Here is a 12,521-nt window from a genome sequence, read left to right as displayed (position 1 = left end):
ATGCAGATGGTACTTTGGTCAAATCATCAAATCATGACTTCATTATCGATTTTCGAAATGCCTCATTTCTCGATTGCACATCATAAACATCCTAGTCTCTTACAACTGTTTTATAATTCATCAAATTCGAGGTAAAGATATTGACTCTTAATTATCACCTTTTTCAAACCCTGATAATTTACGTCTTCAATCAAGACAATTATAGCTAAGCATCTAATAACCTCAAGCTATTATTGGAAATAATTCCGATAAATCTTCTCAGAATACCTCCTGGTATTTCTCTCGCTTCCTCAACTTTTTCACGTCTTTTTTTTTTTACTGACATCATTTTAATCATTGTCTAGCTACACATCCTCGATTTGCCTACCAGGGCTATCTTAAACTAATCGTCTAGCCTAATAGGAGCTTTATCAAACCTCTTAGATCTCTAATAGATTTCGATCTATCACTGTAACCTGACATCTTAGCACATCTGCCATTACCTGTCTCTCTTAAGCACGTTAAAAATTCTCACAACTTTCTAAACGACAATCTGTAACTATATTGCTAGCTAGGGTAAGCAGGTACTTTCGTCACCTACGGTACTCCAATTCTTGTCGGATTTCTCCTAACAACTCTAAAGTTTCCTCATGAATCCTTAGCTCCTCAATCATTTTTTTTTTTTTTAAGAAATTCCTCAAGAGTCTCAAACCGATTTGTCTCTGAAAATCTCGAATCGGATCACAATATCTAGTTCCAATCATCTTCCGAGAACTCTATTTCCTTGCAACGATTGTTATCAATCCACCATTCATCATGGTGCTTCCGAGTTTTCCTCGTTGGGTTGACCACCGACAACTTTACCTGATTTTGCAAGTCTATTTGGCATACTAAACCGTAGTCACAACCTCCGTTGACTAGGTCTCTTTATCATTCCTTAAGGGTTGATACGACATATTAAGCAGCTCTTTCATTTTTTGGTACCCGAACTCTACTTTGAACCGAGTTTGCCATCTCGTAACTCATCGTCAAGGCGTTGAACTGGCCATGCTCTACTACTTGAAACCTCATTTACCGAGAATCCACTGACTCTCGCATTTTGCTCTTTAGATTCAGTTGACTATCAGCACACGACCATTGATGATCCATTGCCATACTAGATATCGCGGTATTTTATTCCTTGAGCTTCGCACTGTTCGTCGTGTCACCCACTTCCAAGATGACCGCGAACCCTAATATAATTCTTTAAATAGGACACTTAGTCCATACTCAATCCATTTCATTTTAGGTTGATTCTCCGGCCTCGATCAATCACAGCTAATGGTACACCTCGCTTCTAGACCGTTGGGACTTAGACCCATATAAGGTATAGATCCTACTGGGTTGTCCCAGATCTTCATCATCTGATCGTCTCCCAAGCAGTCTGCTATGATGCTTCAATCGATGGGCTTCTCGTACCTTATCGCAAGCCATCCATCAACCATCTACACATGGGTCCCTAGATCTAGATCTGTCATTGCGAACACCGAACTAGTAGTGCCGTCACGCTGCTAGGGTTCCTTATCCCGTCTCTGTGAGTCACATCGATTGTCACCTCATCAATTGGCACAATTCTTACGGCATCATTTGGCCATCCTCGGCCTCCTGCTTGACCCAATCCATTGGATCCCTGGTCTTTATATCTTATTACCGAGACACTAAATGATCCTCGAAATACTTATCATTTGATCCTAACTTTTTAACTAGGTCATGCCACATTAGACTAATTATCTATGATTTGATCATCCTCGATGACCACGATTACCTTATCTTTCATTATAAGGATTTTAACTAATGACCTTAAATTAGTAGTCTCTAAATCACGCTCAACAAGTCAACCTTACACCCGAATCAAACTTCAATAGCTAGATCATTCTGCTTGTACTAGCCCCCATCAGGCTTTTACTATTTATCGAGAATAGTAATTGTATACTGAAATAGTGTCTGTACGTGAATAGTACACCAGGTAAGTTCTCAGGAAAGAGAGGTGGGTCACAAATGGACACACTTAAATACCAAGTCTTTCCTTAGCCAGAACTTGCCTAGACATGCACCTCCACTACGCAATACTTAAATCCAATAACCTCTAAGCCTTCAACCAACAATCCTCGATCCTCCAAGCAGGGATTTCGTTTTACGAACCATTAATTTCTTTCCCTTAAGCCTCCATTTGGGGTTCCTATTAATTGGTTCTATTAATATCGGATCCTCTTAAGTCTCCAAATTACTATTCCCTAATCACCAAATAGGGTTTAACTCCAATATCAACTACATCCGAGTCATTTAGGGCTTCCAATAACCTTAAGCTTTGATACCAACTGGAACGCCCCACTTTTTCAGGCGCGTTATAAACTTGGGACAATTCCGAGACAATAAATTTTTTTCTTTCAAACACTAAAGCTAAACCACATCATTTCTCGGTCCCAGCATTCCCATACATTAATCTCGAAAGAGAATCACTATACACATCAAATGCGGAAGCAAAGTTCGAAACCTGATATCTTAACATTAATCATAAATAAATTCTTACATCTTCAACATTCCTCAAAACGTTCAAAATCTAAAGTAGCAGAACTTAAATACAGGGCCTACGTTACATACATTTCATTTCTCATGCACTTTGCTAAGTGTCATTTCATGCCTCATTTATCCTCATATCTGCTACAATCTCCACCTCGAACGTTTGAATATTCCAGGAGCAAAGCCCAAGTTAGATGATGAATCATCTAAGTAAGGGTACATAAAATATATTTCGTGTATGAATGCAATGTCTTTCATCGTAAGTGTCAACTACACCCCTCATGCTACCTATCATTTTTGCGGCTCCCTCTTTCGAAGCCGAGGTGTATGGGTGCACCCTTGGTAAAGTAGCGGTGCCAGTTCCTATTCCCTACGGCCTCAAATGCGAGTGATCAATGATATTAACGTGTATTCATGCATTTCATAGTCATGTCATGTATGTCGTCTACGTGATGGATATATATCAGGGCATCTCAATATGATGAAAACATTGTCGAGGAACATAAACCAAGCATTTTTCATAAAACTAACTTTAATTGGGAAGTACTACTTACCTTCTCAAGCTTATCGGGCTACCTTGATATCCGTGCCTTGCCTCGATTTGCGTGCCAACCTCAAAATTCGCACAAGACACTTCAACTTAAGCCTCAAAACATCCTAATCACCACAATTATTTAAATAAACGTTAAAACCTATTTTTCCATAATTTCTGGCATTTTCTATAATTTTTCTCTCTATTTCTTCCTTTTTTTTTTCAATAAATCCAAACTAAATATTTCTAAAATATTTTCTCAAATATTTCACTACGAAATTCATAAAATAATATTCTTGAATTTCTGAAATTTTATAGGGAATTTTACTCACCTTAACTTAGCATCTCAGATTTTCTCAGTATGCGTGCCCTATCCTTGAAACGCGTGCCCAGGCCGTTTTTCTCACCAAAATCTCCGAAATATCACCGAAACATAATTTCCTATTTTTTGGGATTTTCTAGGATTTTTCCTAATTTTTTTTTTCTTCTTTCTTCCTTTTCTTTCTTCTTTTTCCTTTTTTTTCTTTTCTCTTTTTTTTTTCCCTCCAGTTCATCTTCTTCCTCCTCCCGCCCCTGCCATGCGCCTGCAACCTCTTCCTTTCTTCCTCATTCTTTTCTTTCTTTATTTTTCTTCTCTTTTCTTCTTCATTCTACTCTTCTTCTTCTTCCCTTCTTTTTCTCCCTCCTATCTTTCTTTTTCTTCCACCATGGACGCATGGCGAGCTCTGCCTAGCTGCCACATCGCCTCGCTACCGGCCCTGCCGCCACCTCCTCCAGCCTCGGCCGCCCACACCGGCCTCCCTTGGCCCATCCGGAGGCCGTCGTACGCCCCATCGACGCCGGTTGCATTGCGGCCCAGCTGCTGCAACCCAGCTTTGCGGCTGCCATGGCTGCGGTTCCAGCTTCGCCACCCACCTTTGCGGCTGTCGCCACCATCGGCCACCTCGCCTGTCGCCTTCACTGCTTGCTCGAGCGTCACCCAGCCTCGCCGCGAACCGCCATTATCGCGACAGTCTCCTTGCGCGTTGCAGCGGGCTGCCATGGCTGCACTTGTTGAAATCTTGGACTTGCGACTATGGCAACTGCTTGATGCTCTCCGACCAACCATCACGATCCCATCTCTTTCGCGATCTCGATCTCTCTCTCAAGCTCAGCCTCTGTTTCGCGAACTCTTGGCCAGCTTGCGGCCATGGCCGAATTTGACATTTTCTCATTCACTCTTCACTCTCCACTCTCTCATGCTTCTTCCTCTATTCTCCAATTGCTCCCATTTCTCTCCTTTTATAACCACCCCGCTGCCTTGCCCATCCCTCTGGCAACCCACTTGTCAAAGAAATTTGGCCATCAAGTTGCAGGGCATGGCACACACTCACACTGATATATATACGCCTCGAATTTAATTCCTCAAATCCCGCTGGCATAATCTCCTATTCTTGCATAAATCTCGGTCGATTTTGCATAGGCGCGGCTGGTTGCAGAGTATGGGAGGTGCAGGGCACGGAGTTTGCATTTATAATCGATCATCAATCTTTGCAGAGACGCCTGCTTTGCTACGTGAATACATATAAATTTATATATATATAATTATATATTACACCTTAAATTAAGGGAAATTACACCTTAAACCACAATTTTTACTTCTATTTCATTTATGCAACTTCCCAAATTGCAAGTATACCCTCAAACACCAAATTAAATTGCATTACAATACCGAAAATCCAAAATTAATAAGTCAAAACTTAGTCAAAAATGACGATTCGCCCCACTGTCCTTTCCGGGCAGCCATTTCATCCCGAAACCACTAAAGGGTTGCTCATTACGTAAAATTGGAGCCCCTCTAGGGTTCTATTGATTTTTCAAGAGCCTCCTACGACAATTCAGTTTTACAGCCTAAATGGCAGCTGTATTTTAGCTGTACCAAAAATCGTTCCGAATTCGATTTTTTTTTATACCATAAATCTTATTTCGATACACTCGTCAAGACTATATAATTTTTCTTAGACAATTTCACTCCGAGGCATTCGCTGCAGTTGATTCGCTACCTGAAATTGCTATAAAATCAATTTTTTCGGTATCCTAAACTTATTAAAATTACGTGGCAATCTTATCTAAACATGGGGTATTACAGCTACCATCATAGAAGCCACTCCTTGCATAGGCCTTTAAGCCCCAACACCACTCTTCGCCCTCATCGGACCGCATTCTCCAATGGTCGACTCTGATACCACCTGTAAAATCACGCATCGAGCGATAAGAAGGACCAGAACAACTTACTCTGATGGGCCTACACGAACTTTCCAGGGGGTCACCCATCCTTGAGCTTTCCCAGCTCAAACACTCTTAACCCGAGAGTTATTTGCCTACATTCAGCCCAAAAGGTATCCAATTGGTGTTGTTTCATTTCTTACTTATCCTTGATATATACTACCATTCTTTGGACTCTTAGGGTATTACAACATTAAAAATTAAAATTAATATCCGTTTGAATTAGCAATGGAATATTTCGTCTGCATTTGAATACAAGACAAACAAAAAAGCTCATATCCGTTTGAATTAAAGGTAAAAACTAAAAAAAAAAAATATTTAGATATAAGACAAATACAAGTAAAACATATCCAGATATAAGACACAAACATATATTTGCACTCGATTATTGTTTATTTGTACAAAAATTATTAGTACAAATAAACTTAGAGTTACAAAATAAACTTAAAGTTACTTACAAAAATTATTAGTATAAATAAACTTACAAAATTTATTAGTAAGTCTCAGAGATCTTTCTTCATTTTCAAATATACAGAAGCAAAACAATCATTTTACTAATATTGGAAGGCCTAAAAGAGTCTTCCAATGTATCATTAATCGTGAAATATCGATTGTTTGTTGAATTCTATGAGTTGAGTGAAAGTAAGATACTCCAAATTCAGGATTTTATTTATTATTTATATATATTATTTTATGTTTATTATTGAGTATAAAATATATTTTTCTCTATATACATATTATTTAGATTTTATTTTTTTTTTAAATATTTGAAATATTTTTTTAAAAAATCAAACAATTTAAATAGTGGCGTGCAGCGACGAGCCCTTGGCTAACTAAACAGTGTTTAGCGATGGGCATCTCCCGTCACTGTTTAGCGGAGGGAGATGCCTGTCATTAACCCCCCATTTCCCCCCGCGCCCCTCTTTCCTCCTTTTTCTCAATTGCACCTCTTTCGAATTTTCCCCCTTTCCTTTTGAAGTTTCCCACCCCCTTATATAAATCCATTCCCCTCCCTCTACACTTTCTGTCTCCCATCTCTTCCCCCTTTGCACTCTCAACTTCACTTTCAAAGTTTTGTTTAATTTTTTTTTTTTTTTTGTAGAGTCTTCATTTAGAAGATATTAGCATCACCAAAATTTATAAGATATTTTATTTTTTTTGTCTGTGTATTATATTTTTAGTATTTTATTATTTTAACTTTTAAATGCATCTTTGAATATTTTTTAGATAAAAAATATTCATATTAGTTATAGATTGCTTCATTTTCTCTGTGCATTATAGTTTTTTTTAGTTGTTAGTTTTTTTTAATGATTAACTACTAATTTTAATTTGTATGTTATTTATATTTATTGTATGTATATTATTTTTTATTTTACATTTATATAGTTTTATATTCTGTATATATTATTGTGCATTGTGTATATATTATTGATGATTTAAATGAGAAATAATTAAAAAATGTTTATTTAAAATAAAAAATATAATAAATATACAATTTATTTGTAAAAAAGTGTTTTTAAGTAGTTATTTATTAAATATATTATAATAATTTTAAATAAAAAGATTAATATTTATTTTTTAATTAGTTTTCATTTATATTTTAAAATAAGAAGTACAAATATAATGTTATAAATATAGTAAATACAATTTTAAAATTAGAAATACAAATATAATGATCTAAGTATTGTTGGTGAGTTAGTTATTTATTTAATTAAAATAAATTATTAATTATCATAAATTTATTTTTATATATTTATATTCAATAAATATAAAAATTTAAGTTCAAATTTCAATTTATATAATTTGTATTTTTTATTTATTTTATTATTTTTTTTTATTTATGTTTAAAATTTTATTTTTTTATTAATTTTTTAATCAGTGACGAAATCAACGACAGACCAATCCCGTCGTTGATCAACTGAATTAATTGAAGGGAGTGTTTTGGAACTTAGATGTTTAAGGAAAATGATATAGTATAATTATAAGTATCTTTGTTTATTGGTTTCAAGAAATTCAATGGATTCTTCATAAAATAAGACTGAAATTATATATAAATGTATATATATATATAAATTTTAAAAGAACTAGCTGGTTTGATTTTATTTTTATCTTTTGTCATGAAATGAATATGTAGACTGGTAGATTAGTAAAGGCTGCTCGTCTTTTATTATTTTAGTCGCAAGCATATTAATGAATGAATGAATGAATATGAGAAGAGAGAGGCCCAAGCCTTAATATGAATATGATGGGATGTGATAAAATCTTTTCCATGTGTGTGAGTGATGTTCCTGCCACCTCGATCAGCAACCTTCTCGCAGCCCTTATATTCATTCGGGACGGTATATATTTAGCTTAGTGGCATTGACTAGTCATGTCATAATAACAATACCCCCTGCTTAATTATTTGATTATATGCAGAGGAAGGAAAGGCTCCCTGCTACCCCACGGGCATGGTCCAGTAGTAAAGCACTAAGAAAAATAACACAAGTATCAGGGGTTCAAATCTCAATGGCGACTGGTGGCATTTATTGTTGGCTTGTTGCCTTTGTGGAGAGAGGATCTTGGTGCGCCCTGTCTCCCCTCCAAGGGTCCCATCCGCACGACGTGAAGGGGGTCCACAGGGAGGATAGGCATATCTCGAAGGTCCAGTTTGGATGTGTATAGACTAGATCCGCATCCGAATTTACCCTGTCGTGCATCAGGGGAGAAGGTCATCGCCCCTTGGGGACTAGTTGGGCGTAAGTTCGGATACTCCAAGTGAATCGATGATTAATAATATTATTTTTTGTCTTATAAATTTTAATTGGTGATGATATTTTTAATTAAATAAATTTACTATTATATCTTAATAATAATAATTAATTAAAAAATAAAAAAATTATTTATAAAAGAGACTATTGGAATTAAAACTGAGTCAAAAAATCAATTAAAAAACTGAGAAATAACAGGAATTAAATTTGAATTTTAAATAACAGAAATTAATGTTAGCATGCCACTCTGCTCCCGCGCTCCAACGGACGTATCTTTTCTGGAATAACATATCTCCAACCACCCACGCTCCTCCCCCGTTCGGATTCTCGTATCTTCCCCACCCCCCTCCTCTCTCTCTCTCTCTCTATCTAACCCTCTGGGAGAGTTGCGGACAGCTCTCTCCTCTCTCTCTCTTCTCGTATTTTAGTGACCGCCAGCCTGAGCCTATCCGCCCATTCCTTGCCCTGCTTCTTCTACTCGCTCTCTCACTCTCTCTCTCTGATCGTCTCCCCAAATTGGCTAGGGTTTCATTTTCTCATTTTGCAGCTATGGAATTGATTGTGTGCACGGCGCGTACATGCTCGTCTCCACCGCTATCGTCATCCAATTTCGATTCCTTCAATACACGCACTGCCGGTGGCGGCGCCGTGCCACTAATTACAACCAAGAAGAAGCTGCGAGTTGTTGCCAAGGCTCCTCCCCCATTCGGATTCGTATCTTCCCCCCCCCCCCCCCCCCCCCCACCCCTCGCTCCCCCCTCCTCTCTCTCTCTCTAACCCTCTGGGAGAGATGCGGACAGCTCTCTCCTCTCTCTCTCTCTCTGCGTTCTCTCGTCTCACTCTCTCTGTCGCTGCCGCCAACGCCTCTACCATCGCTGCGGAATCCAACTCCTCCCACCCGAGATCCAAGGAGGTTAGCTTGCCCGGCATGATCGGTGCCGCATTGGAGAAGGAATTCACCGAGATTGAAGATCTGCCCCAAGGTTTGATCTCTCCTCTCTTTGTTTTGGGATTGGTGCCTGTGCGGTTAATTTCAGGGGTTTTGCATTTTGTGGAATTTGGAATTTGTTGGCTTCAGTTGAATTGATGTCTCTGGACGTCGCAATTGCGTCTGAGTTGCTGTATATAGGGTTTAACTACTTCTTGTCCGAAATTCGACAATGTTCTTTTTGTTTAGGGAATGTGAGGAGAAAGATTCAATGCGAATCGACTGAAATTATGGCTATTGATAAAGAAGACGAGTGAAAGAGGTTTTCATGTTGTTGGCAACCGCGTAGTTCATGCGTTCATTACACGATTCATTCCGCGTGCCATGGCGTCACTCGGACAGAGAGCTTGCCCTGTAGATGCACTTTTTTTCTGGTCGCTCTTACATTTCCAAATTTTGCATCACGTTTCTTGTGACAATTTGACTGGATGCAATCAAAATATTAGTTTCCATTACTTTCTAATTTCTTATATATATATATACATATACATATACATATACATATACATATTTAGTTTCGAGAAGATTAACTACATAATTGTCAGCCAAACTTTTGGAGTTGTTGCCCGTCGGAAATGTATTACGTTCTTAATATATTTATTTAACTGCAAATACATTATATTCTTAATTTCTTTGGGATAAAGTCAGTGAAATTCTATCAATCTCAAAGTTGCTTTGTTGGTTTTTATAAGATTTCCTTTATCTCTGGTTTACACTTATTGAAGGAAAGTAATGCTGACGAGCTATTTTTAATTACTTCTGAGGTAAGTTATATTCTCTCTTATTTGTGTCCAAGCAAAAGAAATAAACTAGTTTCCCTGCCTTTTTGTTCTGCACGTGCAGGTCCTGGGTGCTTTAACTATAGTGTAGCTGATCAGCAGGTTGGTAGAGATTGTCTTCCTCTTCTTCTTCTTCTTCTGTTTTTTTTTCCCTGTTGCAAATATTTTGTTTGTTGTACATTGCTAACATCAGGAAACGGAACAATCAAGAATCTCGAGCAAGGGGCCAAGCCTTATCTTCCTGGAGGCTCTTTAATTTATTTTGAGTTGTTTGTCATTTAGAAATGTAAGGGAAAAAGATATGGAAAGTTATGTCTTTTGGGGGCATGTAATATTTAATGTGGTGCCGTTGTTGTCTTTTCTCTCTAGGATTATCTAGATGCTGATGCAAGAGCTGAAGAGAATAAAGACATCAAGTAGTTTGATAGTCTTGACAAGGTGCTCTTGAAAAGAGTGAGATAATGCCTCCCGGTAGATACTTCATTTTCCGCCATGCCAATTTCTTTTGAAAGCTCTCACTCTAAACCATTCCATCTTGGATTGCCTTCACCTTAAAAGCTTGAATGCAACAACTGACCCAGATAAGAAGGCAAGAGCCACTTTGCAATCTTAGTAAATTCTAATACTTCCAATCCAAATTCACCTTAAGTCTTGATACAGCAAGGAAAGAAAAGCAGGACATGCATGAGATCCCCTCTTTGTCCTTAAGAGACATTGTATCATCTGGGAACAACAGTTACACTGCCATCTGGGATGATTCAGTCTGCCCTGTTTTATTGAGTAACATCCTGCTTTATTCCATTTTCTGACTATATTTGTTTATTGTTTCCAATTTTATCAGGCAGTTTTGGTAACAGTTGCTAGGGTTAAGTCCAAAAAAATGACACCACCGGGGAGAAGTTAAGTGTTTCTATCTTGTGGAGTGATTAACAGCTTGTCTAAAATTTTTATTTCCATGAGTCTTATGCCAGGTCATTTCAACTTCATAATGTTTTCAAATTTGAAAATGACAGTGGAGCAGAAGACATGACAAAATTAATAGATCAAAAGGTATGCATTGTACATGTGACCCAAAAAGAGAGTTTGCATGCATCACATTTTATTTATTTTTGCAGTTGTAGAAATGTTCCATACAATGATTGTGATCAGATAATGTTTTCTAGGCTAACTAAGTTCTTAGCTATTGAAGTAGTGATCCAATTATCTGAATGTTTTGCCCAGGATAATGTCTTCATCATATCAAATCCCAAGTCAAAATATCACTCTTGGTGCAAGCTTTAGATCTCTAATCCCCACCTTGGAAAAATTTGATACAATTAATAATATAAAGCTTCAACTTATTTAGTAGGCTCAAAACTCAGGGATACCTCTATTTTTAATAGCATTATTAAAAGGCGTGGACATAGCTTGTCATCTTGGCCTGGTCTAGCCAACTATATTCCAATAACTGGTCTGTCTCATTCGCCTATATTCTTGTAATTGCTCTGGCTACGAACCCTATTTTCTGGAATTAGATTGGCTAACATTTGGCCATCATTTCTGGTGAGATAGTGAGAATAAACATCTGCCCCCACCCACCCACACACACACACACACATAGTGTGGCTTAAACCACTGGACCATCAACCATGCCCTAAATCATCCAGCTGTTAAAAAATGGGAACCCTTGTTGCTAAAAATAGGGTAAGTTGATCATTTTACCCTTACCTTTTTAAACTCTCTATAGTCGAGTCCTTTCAGCCACTCTTTGGGGGGGGGGGGGGGGGGGTGTGGTTTAAAAACTTAGGCCTAAAATGATCAATTGACCCTATTTTTTAGCAGGCAGGGGTGCTTTGCCATTTCCATAACGTGGGGTACTCTGTAATTAGGTCAAAGCTGAGGGGTGATTAGTGTAATTTACTCAATAAAAGTGTTTTTAGTCAATTTTGGTCAGAATCTTAAGAGCTTGATGCATTTTTTCTTGAAATATCATTTCTATGTTGGAGTTTGAATGTTTTTTCTCTGTTTTTTATTGTCTCGAGTACAAAAAAAATAGGGGTACTAGTTTTCTCTAATATTAATTGCCACTCTCTATTTTCTGACTTGGACGTGCTCTCAAAACTCTGCTATATGACATCATAAGGGAATTTAATCTACATAGTGTGAATGTAGTTGTTCTGCTTTAGTTCTCAGGCCTTTTCTATTTTTGACCAATTAAGGTTGAATTCATTCTTCACTACTCACATTTTATTGTTTTCGCTAAACTATCGGAAGTTCCCACCCCACTGTCAACAATTTTAAGGTATTCTTCACTCCTGCTGACTTCTTAGAATGGATACATTCAAATGTTTGGATAGCAGTGTCGATTGTCTACAAAATGTCTGTTGACCAGATTATACTTTCTCCCTCAAATGCTTTTGGCAGTTTACTAATACCCTTCGCCAGTACTGCTCTTGATTCCTACTGGGTTTCCTTTGTTGTTGCTTAAATATGGTTGTGGTTTGGATCATTTTTAGAATTAAAAATAGCATTTAATCATAAAAATTTAAAATGTTAAAATATAAAAACATATCAATATCCAAATAGTATTAACTACTAAAACATTTGATTTGATTGTTAAAAGAACTTTAGTTCAGTCACTAGCCAAATAGCCAAAGACATGTAATACGCTGGAAGCATTTCTCAGATGA

General features: G+C 37.4%; 1 protein-coding gene across 42 annotated transcripts in view; it reads left to right on the top strand.

Moving 5' to 3' along the window:
• The window catches only part of LOC127801380 (DNA damage-binding protein 1-like), a 166,575-nt gene that overhangs the window by 82,060 nt on the left and 71,994 nt on the right, over positions 1 to 12,521 (top strand). For 23 of the 42 annotated variants that reach the window (XM_052336442.1, XM_052336441.1, XM_052336436.1 and 20 more), the window contains exons 1-2: positions 8,254 to 9,068; positions 9,917 to 10,902. The exons of 3 other annotated variants lie outside the window; for them this stretch is intronic. The gene's annotated coding sequence lies outside the window, so the exon portion shown is untranslated. Of the gene's footprint in view, positions 1 to 8,211; positions 9,069 to 9,262; positions 9,428 to 9,916; positions 10,903 to 12,521 lie in introns of those variants that run through there. 16 more of the 42 variants (XM_052336440.1, XM_052336446.1, XM_052336449.1 and 13 more) reach the window with 16 other exon arrangements.

Source organism: Diospyros lotus, chromosome 5 (assembly GCF_014633365.1).
Source record: "Diospyros lotus cultivar Yz01 chromosome 5, ASM1463336v1, whole genome shotgun sequence".
In the NCBI taxonomy this organism is placed as follows: domain Eukaryota; kingdom Viridiplantae; phylum Streptophyta; class Magnoliopsida; order Ericales; family Ebenaceae; genus Diospyros; species Diospyros lotus.
This window is presented reverse-complemented; position numbering and strand designations above follow the sequence as displayed.